General features: G+C 34.6%; 1 long non-coding RNA gene across 1 annotated transcript; it reads right to left on the bottom strand.

Moving 5' to 3' along the window:
- Positions 1-5,551: 5,551 nt before the first annotated feature.
- LOC105996811 lies at positions 5,552-13,341 on the bottom strand. The gene is made up of 3 exons (XR_001175624.1): positions 13,229-13,341; positions 6,469-6,474; positions 5,552-5,564 (listed from the first exon to the last, which is right to left on the bottom strand). It is a non-coding gene; the product is annotated as an uncharacterized LOC105996811 (long non-coding RNA).
- Between the last annotated feature and the right edge of the window lie 2,902 nt (positions 13,342-16,243).

Below are 16,243 nucleotides of genomic sequence, written 5' to 3' on the forward strand. Positions count from 1 at the left end.
TTGCAAGTGTAATGCACATGTACATATATGTTCTTATAATTACAAAAATAATATTACTTGTATTTCCATATATTTATGATTTGTGTTTTTATAAAATTGCATGTTTTATCATTGACTTTTTGTTGTTGTTGTTGGTTATGGGGCTTGAATTCTGGGCTTGGGCGCTGTCCCTCAGCTCTTAAGCTTAAGGAGAGCACTCTACCAGTTGAGCCACAGAGCCACTTCCGGTTTTCTGGTGGTTAGTTGCAGATAAGAGTATCATGGACTTTCCTGCCTAGGCTGGCTTTGAACTGCGGTCCTCAGATCTTAGCTTCCTGAGAAGGGTTACAAGCGTGAGCCACTAGCACTGGCTTACTATTTTGAGGTGTTTTTTTGTTGTTGTTTGTTTTTTTGTTTATAATAAGCATACCTTAGCTATCCCGGCTGTGTGTAAACTACTGGATTTTGGAAACAATCAGATCTGAATGATGTCCTGCATAGGTAAGGTGAGGCATAGGTAAGGGGAAAAAAATATAGATGTTTCAGAAGAGCAGCAGGGAAGGAAAATAAAGGGCAACAATAGAGAGCAGGCTGAAATTCCTCCCATCTATTAGTAAGTAAAAATGGGATTTTAAAATCTAACAAAAAAATTGTATGTTATAGAGATTTTCCTCCAAATTGGGTATGTCTTACTTATTCTTGTTAAGTTTGGAAAACTATTAAATGCTTTTACTATGAATAAGCTGTTTCATAAAAGAAATTAGAGGTAGAGTGGAAACTTATTTTTAAATATTATATAAATATTAAAATGCAGGATAGCTGCCCATAAAATTGAATAATCATCTAGCTGTGCATTATGTGAATTGTTATGTTTGTTCTAATGAAAAAATTTATGCAGTAGAATAAGAAATGTGGGAAATTGCCATTCACTTCAAAATTAATGGAACAGAAAAAAGTTCTCCTTACAATCTAATGCTTTTTTTTAACTCAGCACAGATACTGAGATTCATGTTTTCATTAAGTATAGATTGATCAATCTTCTGCATGCATACATCACAGCTGTCCATCAATAACTGAAAACTTTGTTCTTGCCTACTCTGTTATCAGGAATTTAATGTGCACAAGGAAATGGAGAAAAAGTAGAGGATAAGATACTACTTCTAGCAGAGTCCAGCCTTCTATTCTCATACACACTTATTTTTCAGATGTTTCATGAAACTTTTTGTAGTTTAGATTTTCAAAATCCAGTTCTTTGAAATGAAAGAATAAATTAGACTTTCTTAGCCTTACAATAAATGTAGACATATCTAGTTAAATAGATTTTTCTTTTTTTTTCTTTATTTTTTTTATTGGTGGTGCTGAGGAATTGAACCCAGGGCCTCATGCATGCAAGGCAAGTGCTCTACCACTGAGCCACCTTCCCAGCCCCAGATATTTCTTATATGAATGAAAGTTAAGTTGTGGTATGTTCTGTATAGTTATAGGATTAGGTTTCCTACATAGGCTATGTATCTCAGCTTACTTGTTAGGATTAATATACAATCAGCTATACATTTTGCCTTGTGAACTGAACTCACAACCAACTTAATTCAGAAGGAAAAATATTTGAGTTTTTTTTGCCATATGTGAACATTTGAATATTTGCGCGAAAATAACAATTTTACTATGTACAGACAAGACTAAACTGCTGCATATATGTACATATGCATACACATAGGCTTATTAAAAATGATTAGTAAATTGGGAAAGTTTCTAATTCTGTAACTATATTATTATGTTTGGATACTTAGATGTTAGATGGTGATGATAGATAAATGATAAAGTTGTAATAAATCTAAAAGTATTGAGAAATTGATCTTACATTAAATATTAAAATACCCCAAATACATTTTAGAAAATTGTTCTGTAAACATTGTTTAAAATTATGTTTACCCAAACACATACCTATCAGGTAGGAATATCGTGTGTGGGGGGAAGAGATAGAGAGAGATAGAGGGAGAGAGAGAGAGAGAGAGAACACCAATTATAAATTTGAACATTTTGGGTAGAGAATGCTGCATGTTCTAAGAAAGCCAGAGGACAGAGAGACCATAGTGGAACTATTTAGTCCAAAGGAAAAAATGACAGAGATGAGAGAAGATAGAGGACAAAAGAGAGAGGAAGATAGAGAGGATATATAAAATCTGTACAGAGAGTAGGACATTACTATTGAAAAATAGTACATGAAAAATAATATATACTTCTCAAATGTCCAAAGAAAACTCAAACCACTTACCACATTTCTTTCTGTGATAGAAGTCCCTTGTAAAAATAAATTAAATAATATGCAATTTTTCTTTAAAGGAAAAATCTGTTAAAGATTACTCTTTATAATAAAGATTATTTCCTCAAACACTTTAGTTCAACGTCTATAGCTCTAGTTCCACATCTATAGCTATATTTTTCTTAAGATTCTCTTGGTTAATGCGACCCCTTCATCTTCAGAGGCTGACAAAATAAATCAGTGATTAAAATATTCACATGGAGAAAATAATATCCAAAAAATGATAATGACAAAGGATTTTCTACAGCCTTTGGGAAATACCTCTACAATGTTCTCTGATTAACTAGGTAATAGACTCCTTCCTGAAGTAAGCATGACAAATTGTGATCTTATATCACACTCAATACATATGAGTATTGTACTTTCATTTAACCCCAATTAAATAATGATATCTCAATAGGGCCATTTGGCCATCACTTGGTTGCTATACCTAAAGTCAAACTAGTTTTTAGATTTTTTTTTTTTGGTTGGGACTTAAGTACAAGATGAAGGGAGAATAGCTGATGGAAAAAAAGATTCTTAACGAATTCTCCAATGTTCTTGAATGAATCTTTGCCTGACATTATTGATATAGGTTTTATCTCCCCAACCCACACATGAAATTCTCTGGATATAGAAGACTCTAAAACATAACGATGGGCGAATAAGTCATGACACTCAATGTGCATGCATGCAAATGGAGGTAGGAAGCGTGGGGGATGGGTGGGGTTGCTATAGTTGGTAGCAGAGGAGAATGATGGAAGGATGGATATTAATCAACATGTATTATATACACCAATTAACATATTAATCAACATGTATTATATACACCAATTGACACATTGAATTCAAAACCATGTTTACTACTATTTAAAGTAATAAAATAATCAATGAAAATATATAATGTTAAGAGATGCCAGGTAGTATCATTTTACAATATGAATGTGTCTTTGAAAGAAGAGGAAGAAGTGCTAGAGCTTTTCCTCTCCCTCCCCTCCTGCTCCCACCCCGCTTGTCCACAACGATGACTAGAGAAGGCAATGAGGAAAGGACTCTGTAAGGCAGAAGTAATTTGCAATCCAGACTCCAGACCCCAGATGTCACAGGAGTTCAGCACTACAGGTTTCTTGGTCTTAGACTTCTGGCCTGAAGAATGTGCAAAAGTAAATATTTGTTATTTATATGACACCAAAACTATAATATTTCTTTAATCTGAGTAGACAAATCCATATATGGGGATGTGTACATGTATATGTAATTTTATTCTCTAATTAGTACATGAAAACTTAGCTTTCAGTCCATAAGTACTTGGGAAAAACATAGATGGACTTTTTTCTCTTTTCTTTTTTTCATTAACTCCATCTGCCCTTGAATTTAGTGTCTCTGATTCTCCAATTATGGAGCTAAACCCTTAAGTCTTTAGATGGAAAATCTGCAACTCATATCTATCATCCTCAGGCTTTTCAAGTGCCATATGCCATGTGTATATTCTTAGATAATTGTGCACCACTTTAGGTTTCCCCTCTGCCCCACTTACGGATTGACTGATGTATGGAAATTTGGAGGAGCCCAATAAAAATTCTATTTGAGGAGTATGAGAAAAACACAGAAACTTTTTAACAGGAGCTGTAAAAATATTGAAAATGGCTTCACAGAGAATTTTCCTGAGCTTCCTGGTCCCAGATTGATAGAGAATTTGACACCTAATCTCCCTTTGGGTCTTTCTCATGTTTCTTCATGTGGTTGAAAATGCTTTTCAATGGAGGATATCAGTTCCTATGTTCAGAGTTTGTCTTTATTCTGGGTTAAATCCTATTAGACTTACATTAGGTTTTTTTTCATCAGTTTTATTATTAAGGCATATTTGTGTAGATAGTGACTGCCTAATCTAGGCACTCATCTTACTCTTTATGTGAATGTCTGGAAAATGTGGGACAGGATAGAACACAAGTTTTTGATTAGACATCTTCCATTAGGGTAACAGAGTCTACTCTACAATCTTTAGGATTTCAGCTCTTTGGTCCTATATACTTGCCACATAATATCTGAGGGCACTAAAAGATATTTTCTAATGGTCAGCAGCATCTGGAGGAAAAGCTTGCAATTTAACACATGATTTTTTTGCTGCAGTTTATGAATTAATAATTAAGATTAGCTCAAAAGTTTTTTTTTCCTTTGCAGAAAAGTATAGGTCACTTACACAATCTGTAGCCATCTGAGCTGGAAAAGAAGTCTTCATCTTTCACTGTTTTTTGGACTTCACCATTGGATAAGAAAATATAGATCTGCAATATCATTGTGACCTAGATTTATGGAGAAGAAATGGAGCCATAGAGTAAATTAATATGCTCAGGTTTGCACAGCTGGTACCTGAAGGAGGGGTGATTCAATTCTGTCCCCACAGAGTAAGGCCATTGTGTCACCCTGGTGAAACTAATGAGAAAGTAATGGCAAGTGCACTCTCCTTCATCAGGAGAGGGAAGTATCTCAGAGGAGATGACATTTGACCATTACTCTGTTGGAATTTTATCCAGATGGTCGCTACCCTATGCCTTTCTCTCCAGGTAAATTAAACACAGCTAGCAAAGGCATGAAGGAAAGAGATCCAAATATAACTTTGGAATGAGGTTTAGTGGTTTAGTTCAAAATAGGTCCAGAGTGATATTAGAGTGTAGATTCAAAGTATTAAAATCCTACTTTGAAATTTAGACTATACTGGATGTAACAGGAAAAAAATCCAATAATGAAATTGTATGTACAGAGTTGTAGGAGGTTAACTAGATAGCAACACATCCATTGAGATAAAGATGTTCACAGAAACACACCGTGGGTAACTTTAAGGCAGTTAAAGAACATCATGTTATGCAAAAGAAACCAAACCCAAATTCATACAAGAGATGTTTTCTCTTACAGGTAATCTAGAACTAAAATAAACAAAACATGCCAAAACAATGCTGTGTGTGAAATGACAATGTAAAAGAGACTTGGGGGTGACTAACTGAAGGAAAATGGGAAAAAAGTTTCTACTAAGGAGTGAATATTGTTAAAATACACTATTTGTAGGTATGACAATAGAATGAGAAAAATAAAAAAAATTTAAAAGGGACAAGAAAGTAATAAAAGGGAAATATAATCTAAGTGTGGGTGGCTCATGCCTGTAATCTTAGTTACTTAGGAGGCTGAGCTCGGAGGATTGGGGTTCAAAGCCAGACTGAGTAGGAAAATCCATGACACACTTATGTCCAATTAACCACACACATACACATACACATACACACACACACTCACACACAATTGGAGACGTGGGTCAAATGGTAGAGAACTACAATAGCACTACTAACCTGAAAAGATCAGGGATAGTGCCCATGCCCTGAGTTCAACTCTCAACACCAGCACAAACAAAGGGGAAGGGATAAATAACTCAAGATCTCAATATGAATATATGGAAATAGTATAAGGAAAATCATTTGTACAATTAATATACCCTACTGAAAATCTCATGTCAGAAATAACAATTTTAATGTTGATATACATAATTATCTATCTTCAAAGGTGTAACTACTGGACACAAACCATATTAAGAGTCTTACCTAAAAACATCACAAATAAGGGAAGTCATGGGATCTATGTTTCTTTGGGTCTGGCTTACTTCATTTAATATGAGTTTTTCTAAGTCTTTCCATTTCCTTACAAAGGGATGGTGTCATTCTTTCTAATGGAAGAATAGAATTCCATTGTATGTATTTGTGTGTGTGTGTGTGTGTGTGTGTGTGTGTTAGAATTCCATTGTATGTATTTGTTTGTGTGTGTGTGTGTGTGTTGTATCACATTTTCTTTTTTCTTTTTTTTGGTCAGTCGTGGGGCTTGAACTCTGGGCTTGGATGCTGTCTCTATGCTCTTCAACTCAAAGTGAGCACTCTACCTCTTGAGCCACAGAGCCACTTCCAGTTTTCTAGTGGTTTTATTGGAGATAAGAGTCTCATAGACTTTCCTGCCTGGGATGGCTTTGAACGGAGATCCTCAGATCTCAGCCTCCTGAGTAGTCAGGATTACAGGCATGAGCCACCAGCGCCCGGCTTGTATCACATTTTCTTGATCCATTCATCTACTGAGGGACATCTAGATTGGTTCCATATTTTAGCTATGGTGAATAAGGCTGAAATATAGAGTTGTGCTGATAGCTTTACTATGACCTTGTTTGTGATAATTTGGGTAAATGCCCAGAAATGGGATTGCTGGGTCATAGGGAGGCTCTATGTGGAGTCTTTTGTGGAACTGCTTTCCAGAGTGGTTGAACAAGTTTATAATCCCACCAACAGTGCAGTAGTGTTCTCTTTTGGCCACATCCCCTCTGTTCTTCTCACAGAGAGACCTGGGAACTCAGTACCTGCTAGGCAGAAAGTGGACAACACCAGCCCGGTATGGACAAAGTTTATTGAGACATCACATGCTTATATACAGCATACAGGTATAGAAGACAAATCTTCAGTCACGGGGCAGTTACAGCACAGTCACAAGACAGAAGTTAACCCTAAACAGTTTTTCAGGGATGCAGACAATGAGAGTTAACAACCTTTAGTCAGTGAGCAGGAAGAGCTCTCAACAAAGGTGAAACAGTTCCATGTGGTCAAAAATTATAAAGAGTAAGCAAGGTGCAGGTAGGCTCCCTTAGAAACACACGAGGGGATAAAGAGGCATTGTTCTAGATGCATTGCTCTATGGAATTATTCAGGGGGAGCACGAAGGGCACTTTCCCCATGTCCTCCACCAAGGTCGTGGCCGGGCATCCTGACCTTCATCCAGATAGGGAAAGAGCTTCCTCCTTCCAGCCTGGAGGCTGCAGCTGGGTATCCCAGATCTTTGGCAGGGTTATGGAAGACCTTTCTCCTCCTTTGCCAGCATACATGAACTTCACACATTACACAAATTCTTAGGCGGGCTCACAGGAGTCTATGTGTCCCATACCCCTTCAGCATCTGTTGTTATTAGATTTCTAACTGGGGAGAAGTGGAATCTCAATGTTGTTTTTTATTTGTATTTCTTTTATGGCCAGAGACTTTGAGCATTTGTTCATGTATCTATTGGCCATTCTTATTTCCTCTTTAGAGAAGTCCCTCATTAAGCCTCTCAGTAGATGAATGGATTTAGAAAATTATATATATATATATATATATGAATTCTATGCTTTCATCAGAAAGAATGACACCGCCCCATTTTTAAAGAAATGTAAAAACTTGGAAAAAATCATATTAAGTGAAGTAACCCAGACCCAAAGAAACATAGGCCCCAGGGTTTCCCTTATTTACAAAAATTAATATACATCTAGGATAATCTTAGCAGATGAACCAAATAGCACAATAGCTATGTACATATTACCATATAAAATGGAGGTAATGGAAATGAACTCTAAGACATGGACACTAAAGGTTTTTCTTTATTGTTGTTTGTTAATGTACTGTGTGATTTTTTTGTTTCCTTTGCATGTGCTTCCCCCTATGGTATAGCTCCTGCTGTCACTCTATTTGACTCTGGTACCCTGGTATTGTATATAAATGTATTTGTTTGAATTAGGGAAAGGAAGGGGAACAACAGAATGGTGAGACAAAGGACTATTGCAACAGCAATATACAGAAGAAAATATGTTGGAAATGATCTGTACAACTTGGAAGAGTGGGGAAGGGAAAAAAGGAGAAAAATGAGAGAAGGGTAACACGTTTGACAAGAAATGTACTCACTACCTTACTTATGTAACTGTAATTCCTCTGTATCTCCCCTTGACAATTAAAAAAACAAAAAAAAATCACTCCCCAAGCAAACTTAGTGCTCCTATGGACTGAACTGGAAATGCAATGTTCCTATAGAAAAACGAATGATACAAATAAAAAACTAAAATAGAAAATACCTTCTCTCAATACAGGGAAGTAAAAAAATAAAGATTGAGTTCTAAAAGTGAATCAAGCAAAATAAGTTGTCAAAATCTATAATGAACTATCAAAACTGTAAGAGAAGTGGACAAACACATGTTATCCATAGGTTACAATTTACTATTGATTTTGCTATCAGTATATGACAGAATTAACTATAGTGGCACTCAAATAACATTAGAATATTTAAAGCTCTGTCAAGTTTCTTATTATAAAGCCCATAGCATTACACTCTGATACATAACTTGACTCAAAAGTGAAAATTGGAGTACAGCTAAAATGTAAGCAAGCTTAATCTTTAAATGGTATCTTGTATAAAATATACATACCCCTTTATATGTAGGTGTGCATTTTCTTTGTATGCTTCTGTATGTATTATATATATGCATATATATGTATATATATAGTTTTAATGAAAAACAATGATTTTAATATAAGCACTATAAATATTACAGTGATGTGACTATTCTATGTAATCTGTTTAACAAACATCAATTTATCATTTCTGAATTACTAATTTATTTTTCCTTTTTCACCGAAGTTGTATTATTATTTACAAAACTGCCTTAAAGCACTATGTTAATTTAGAGGTATTTATCTCACATAATTTGTAGTCTTTCTCTCATCTTTTGGCATTTGATTTTACTTTATATTTCTCCAAAAAACACTGAAGTGAGATTTTGAGCTTCAAGATTAATTATCAATTTTGTCCAATATTGTTCAGGTGCAGACAATGTGCTAATAATTTATGATGCTCAGTAATAGATCTTGAAGTAGCTCATCAATCAGTCAGGCTTATGTGTAATTGATAGCTTTTAATCATAATTTTTATTTTTAGGTTTCTACTTTGATTGTTATTCTTTGATGGTTGACAAAAAAAGAAATACTGGTATATTTAATTAAAAAATTTTAACTGAAATTAATGTGAGAAAAATAAAGAAATGGATGAATAATATATTGAGCCCTTTTTTGGAATCTTACATGCTTTGTCCCAACCCCTGTTAGAAGGAGTTAGAAAGCACATTAGACTTTTCCATGCAGTATTATTAGAGAAATCATGTGTTTTGCAGAGTTAAGCTGCTTGATTATGTTGAAATTCAAGCACTAGCTAAATATAATTCCCAGATGAGCATATTTATGAATATCATCCATTATTAACTTCTGTATAATATTAAATATAAACCATTTCCAGACAGTCTAGCATGAATTAAAAATATGAGTGCCACCATAGTATTGATTACTGTTCTACTTGGTTGCACTTTAATATGCATAGTAATGCAAAATAAATATGCTAAGAATTCTTCAATGATATATACTATTACTCTGAAAATGCTAAGATATACACTGCAGAAAATTCAAACATCCTAAATTAAATCTTTGTTTATCCCTAAATTAAATCTGTGTAAAACTACTATTAAAATACAGTTTCTTATTATAATATATTTAAATTATTAGGTTCTCTCTCTGTGGAGTATTCTCTACCTTTATGCATGTTGGGGTAAGTAGGATAATATGGAAAGCACCATAATATTATTACCAAAAATAGGTCATACTATAAAATCCCATTCATCACTGTGTGAGCATTGAGCTCACACTCTCATCATTTCACCCAGAGAAATCCTGTTTGACACAAAGGCTCAATAGCTGTGATCAAAATACTGATGCTCCATCCTCTTCAATATACAACCCCCTGCACCACAGGCAAGGGAAACCAAGCAGAAACAATTAGGGAAAACTTTGACTGCAGAGAGTTAATCATCCAAATTGGAAAACATCATAAAAAGAGAACGATGTCTACCAGTTCAGCACTTCTTCCTGTCTAGTGACTCAACTTACAATCTCATCATTTCAATTTTAAAAGAATATACACAGTTGGTATATGTATGTGTATGTGTGTGTGAATTTGTCACACAAATATCATTTTTTTCTTAGTATAAAATCAGTAGGTGGAACTATATTAATATTAAAGAATGCTAATTCAATGAAATTCAATACCAAAGCTTTAAAAAATGTACACCTTTACAGAAAAGAAGGCACTGACATTCAGTGAGAATGGGAGGGGTGGAATTTCTGGATAAAGAAATTATTATTGTGGAGGAATCATTTCTAAGTGCAATCACCCTTATTTCCAGGCAGGAAGAAATGATAATTTCCAAATATTGGTCCAAATTTCTTGTTAACACATGTGATAATGTCATTAATATATTGATATAGGTAATATAGATAATATACAATTATGAAAATTAATGTTCCATTGAAACTCCTCAAATAATATCTTCAAAAATAATATTGGTGCATTAATTAAATAATTACACATTAAGTTCTAACTAATGCTCACCTACCATAAATGCAAATATAGGATATGGTTAATCTAGTTGTTTTTCTTTTTGAAACTCTGTAAAGTGTTGAAGATGTTTAACGAAACTCATTAAAACAAAAATTAAGAACATAGTGATGCCAGGCTTTAGACAAGTTCATCAGTATTTCAAAAGGTAAAGAATTTCAGTTAGCAATAAATTTCCATTTTATTAGCAATCAAATATTAGTGATTGATTTCCATTGGTAAATGACACACTTATTGGCTATTCATTTTAAGTATTTTTTTAAATGTTCACACCATTATGTTAGGCAGTTTAATTATACCCTGAGCTACCTATAGGTTCCTTTCCTGTGTCTTAGGAACATTTTTTGTTGTTGTTTTGTGTTGTTTTGTTTTTATTTGATTTTGCTTTTATGTAGCATAGAAGGAATCATTTCATTTAGATAGAAATGTTCTGGAAATGAGTCAGAATGACAGTATCTATGAAAATAATAACCTTCCTCACATCCTTACTAAACTTGTTTCAACTTGGATACAGAAACTTTTGTATGGATTACTCTTATTCTAGAATTATTTCCTGAATGAAAAGAAGGTACATGTAAATTAGTTCATAACTCTTGTTAAAGATAACAGTTCTACTCTTTAAGCAAGCCATATATATATATGATTATGTTCAGTGACAGAGGCTCACTATGAATGAATAAGAATGCCATTTTGGTTACTGAGGTTTTATGGTAGATGTTGATAGATATTTTAAAAATCCCCATTCCTCTGTTTGTGACTTTGAGTGAATGTTTTTCATATTTTAGTTTACCAAGTATAATATAAGAAGTTTGAACTGCACAAAGCTACAAATCCACATATGTTATTTAACCTAACATCTATACAAGAAATTAGCTATACAAAGAACTTTACAGCTTGGCAGGAAGGGAAGTTGAAAAGAAGGAAAGTGGAAGAAAAAACAAGAAAACAATGTTCAATAAGAAATATACTCATTACCTTACATATGTTATTGTAACACCACCTACATCACCTTGACAATAAAATAATATTAAAAACTAAAAAAAATGAATAGGAGACAAAATGTGAATGAAAAGTCAGTGAGAATTTTTCCCAAATATTGTTAGCAAACTATTGGGATAGGAAGATACTGAACTAACAAATAATTTGGGAATTGAGAGCAAACATCAAAAGACTCATAAAAATACCTATGTCTTCTCATTTCTATTCAGTAAATGACAAAGGCATTAAATTGAATTCCTTGGCTCCTACTCATGTCATCTTTGATCCTTCCATTGTCTCTCACTTTCCTCCAGCAGAGAACACTACTTGTTAGAACACTACTTGTATGAACAGATATATATTTCCAAATTACTGCCTCCCATTTTCATTTTTTTCCACAATAATGTCTGAAATTAGTCTTTTCTTAAATATGATTTTATAATAGGTATTTTAAATAATAAACTGTGTAAAATGGCAATATTTTTAAAATCTCAATATTTTCCCTTTGATGGAATCATCATATAATCATGTTCCCTTGCTATTATTAAAAAATACTTAATAAAAATTATAACTTCTTAGGCTTGCTGCACTGTCCAGTGAATATTTGGTAGATGTGTGACAAATTGTAACCCCTCTGTATGGTATTTTCAAAAAACAAAAACAACAACAACAATAAAAAAAGAAAATTTATGTATGTGGGTGTGTGTGTTTGCATTCAGGATGTAGATGAACTATGGTGTGGTTAGAATAACAGTACTGTCATGTCTAAATTATTATTCCTGTCCTTCAAAATAACCCTGATCGGCTGGGAAGTTGGCTCAGTAATAGAGTGCTTGCCTTGCATGCATGAGGCCCTGGGTTCGATTCCTCAGCACCACATAAGCAGAAAGAGCAGCAACTGGTGCTGTGGCTCAAGTGGTAGGGCACTAGTCTTGAGCTGAAGAGCAGAGGGACAGTGCCCAGGCCCAGAGTTCAGGCCCCACAACCGACAAAAATAAAAATATAGCAACCCTGAACATTGTACTATTTTATTAAAATGTACACATTTGGATAAGCTATGTACATAAAAAGTTATCAAGCCAGTCTAGGAGATGGAGACCAATATGAACAGAAATAGATGAGTGTTTCTGTATCCCTTCCTAGGGCAAGACAAATGCATTGGGTATTATCAGTGAGTGCCGGGCCCACCAACCCAAATTATAATGGGCCCATAGAGAATTCCAGCAAAGTAGACAGAGAAATGTGTCATACTTCTGGCTTTGGGCAAGTTTATGGAACTGTGGCACCACCCTGTTTTCCCTCCAATAGCTGGAAAAAACAGGCCTTTGAACTTCTCTATAAATGACTTCATTCCTTAGATATTTTTCAGCCAAGTGTGTTAGAGTTCTTGTGTGAGAAACTTCTCAGAAAAGTAGGGAGAGACAATTGCATGAAAGAAAAAAACATTGGAACACATATCTTAGGGTTCATTTCCCTAACATTAACTTACCTGACCTTTTCTGCTTGACTCAGACATATACTAGTTATTGCAAATAAGGGAAACCATAGGACCTATGTTTCTTTGGGCCTGGCTTACTTCACTTAATATATTTTTTCCCAAGTGTTTCCATTTCCTAATAAATTGGGCAATGTCATTCTTTCTGATGGAGGCATAGAATTCCATTATATGTATGTATGTATGTATATGTATGTATATTCCACATTTTCTTGATCCATTCAACTAGTGAGGTGCAACTGGGTTGGTTCCATATTCTAGCTATGGTGAACAAGGCTGAAATATACAGATTTGTGCTGGTAGCTTTACTATGGTCTTGTTTGTGATAATTTGGGAAATACCCAGAAGTGGGATTGCTGGGTCTTAGGGGAGCTCTAGATGGAGTCTTTTGAGGAATCTCCATACTGCTTTCCAGAGTGGTTGAACAAGTTTACATTCCCACCAATAGTGCAGTAGGGTTCCCTTTTGGACACATCCTCCAGCATCTGTTGTAGAGCACTTTGAGGACTCTCCTCTGGATTATTCATTAACTGCTCTATTGCATATATGAGTGGGAGATGAGGTTCCTTGACTTTCCCTTTTTCTTGTATTTCCATGGCTTGTTCTGCTATTTGGGTATGAAAGCAAACCAGTTCTGAGCTAGAACACTATTTTAAGGCAAGCATTAACCCAGAGCCCTGTAGTTTTATAGATTTTTTGACACAGTCAAAATGAGTGCAGATACAATCTAGTTCAACAACAGACAACTAGGGATCAATGGATTAAGAAAATCAGAGAAGGAGTCAGGGGACCAGAAATTAATACATATAGGGAGAATTATGAGGAGAAAATAAGATTAGAGCCATGTAGGGAGAGAAAGGAAGAGATGGTAGATAACTAAGACCTAAATTCAGAGAGTGGAAAACTAGAGAAAGAAGAAACAAAAAGAAAAAGGGAAAGAGAAAAAATGTATAAATCAAAAATGTTAAAAATATAAAGTATAATGAAATCGTACTACAATGAAAGGAACTAAGGTAGAGAAATTGTGAATTAAGGAATGGATGTCTGAATTAAGTTTGCACACAATAAAGGATAAGGTCTAATAATCAAAGATGGACACGTGTCTGGGGATGAACAAAACAATGATTAAGTACAGCAAAAAAAAAAAAGAATAAAGAACCAAAAGGAAAAAGGGAGGGAAAAAACAAAGAAAAAAAGGGGAAAAAGTAGAAAAACATTTTTTAAGTTAAATAGAAAAAAGAGAATTATTTGATTTAGATAGGGTATCTTGTCTGTCCCCTGTGTCCATATCTAGTCTCTTGGTGGAGTCTCTGGTTTGCTTGAGGTGTTTGGTTTTCCTGTAGCTTAGTAGATTTCTTAAATCAGTTTGTTTGAGCTGGCAGAATGTTGGAAATACTCTGTACAACTTGGTGGGGGGATTAGGAGGGAGGGATAATGGGAGAAAATTGAGGGAGGGAGTAACAAGTTCAACAAGAAATGTACTTATTACCTTACTTATGTAACTGTAACCCCTCTGTCCATCACCTTGACAATAATAAATAAATAAAATAGTGTGGATATAAAGAATAAAAGGATTCTCAGAGATAACAATTACTTTCTAAAAGATACATTTTACAGTTGAAGGTAGAATCCTGCAAGGGATATGAGATGTGAGCAAATTAGATACTATTTCTTTTTATTTGTATTATTTTTATATGCTATCTTTTTAATGATAAACTGTAAGTAATCTAAAGTATTAGTGGTGTTTTGATATAGGATTCCTGGATAAAAACACATCTGTATAGCTCAGATTTTGATTCTTTGATTCTTTCTTACCTGTACAAGAGAAGGCTTCCATTTCGCTTTAGGTTTCATGAACATTTTTATGACAAACTTGCATTTGCTTTAGGGGAGCTGAACTAAATTTGTTTTAAGAGTTTTTATTGAGGAAAAATAAGCTTAAGTTTTTAGTACTCTGGAGAGTCTTTCTTGTTAGTACCATATAGTAGTCGGATCACATATTGGAGGATATTTTGCTGTTCAAGATCTATGTGGACATTTATCTGGTTAGTTACACTGTAATGAATTACGGCTATAGATATGCCATTCAGTTGAATAGTAGGAATATCTGTTTTAAATAAATGTGATTTCATTTCATAAATGGTCACTAGTTTTCAGTTATATACTATTATTTACTAAATTCTTTTTTTTGGGAGGGTCCGGTCATGGGGCCTGAACTCTGGGCCTGGGCGCTGTCCCTTAGCTCTTCAGCTCAAGGCTAGCACTCTACCACTTGAACCACAGTACCACTTCCAGCTTTTTTCTTTTTGCTTATGTGGTGCTGAGGAATTGAACCAAGGACCTCTGGCATGCAAGACATGCGCTCTACCACTGAGCCAACTTCCCAGCCCCATATTTACTAAATTCTTAAACCATTCATGCTTCTGCTATTTCCTTGTGTAAATAAAATTTCATATAATCATAGAGCAAAGTTTTAAGTATCTGGAATATTTTGGATTACTTTTCATCATCAAATATTTACTTGTTTCTTTAGTCAATATGGCTGAGCATGTTTTCTCATTCATCTGAAACTGATCCTAGACTTGAGAACTTCTTGGACAAATTATCTTCCCTGAGTGTAGAGGTCTGTAGTGGGCTTGCTTGCCCTGGCTCAACTTTTAGGTTCTTATGCTCACATCATTCCCTTTAGCATGCACTGCAAGGTAAGCAAATTAAGATCAGAACCTAGCTCAAATTTCAGAGCCTAGCCACATAAACATCCCCCATTAGCACATTCCAGAACCACTGAAACATACAGTTTTATTAAATAAAATCTTAATGATTCTGTTCCGACACCTGGGCTTTATTTTCTTTGCCAATAGGGTAAAGAGTTACCATTTCTTAACTTCAGCCATCATGAGAAAAATGTTCTCCTACAGAGCAGGGATAAATGTTGATAGACTTCATGCAGCTAAGTCTAACAATCATAAATAGTGAGTCACAAAGGCATAGTAGCGGTATTCTCAGTTCTGGTTTATCCATGAGAGGAACATTATAAACCTGAACAAATTATAGAGGATTTACTGGGAGATACAAGTAGATTTCTATACAACAAAAATTGAAATCGTTGATGATCCAATATTAGCATGACACATTTGTTCCCACTGATGTCCTAGTATTGGTAAATTTTGTTAGTTAAAACCCTTAATTTAGAGTAAGGTTCTGCATGGTTCCATGGGACA

This window comes from Dipodomys ordii, unplaced genomic scaffold (genome assembly GCF_000151885.1).
Source record: "Dipodomys ordii isolate 6190 unplaced genomic scaffold, Dord_2.0 Scaffold136, whole genome shotgun sequence".
Taxonomy (NCBI): domain Eukaryota; kingdom Metazoa; phylum Chordata; class Mammalia; order Rodentia; family Heteromyidae; genus Dipodomys; species Dipodomys ordii.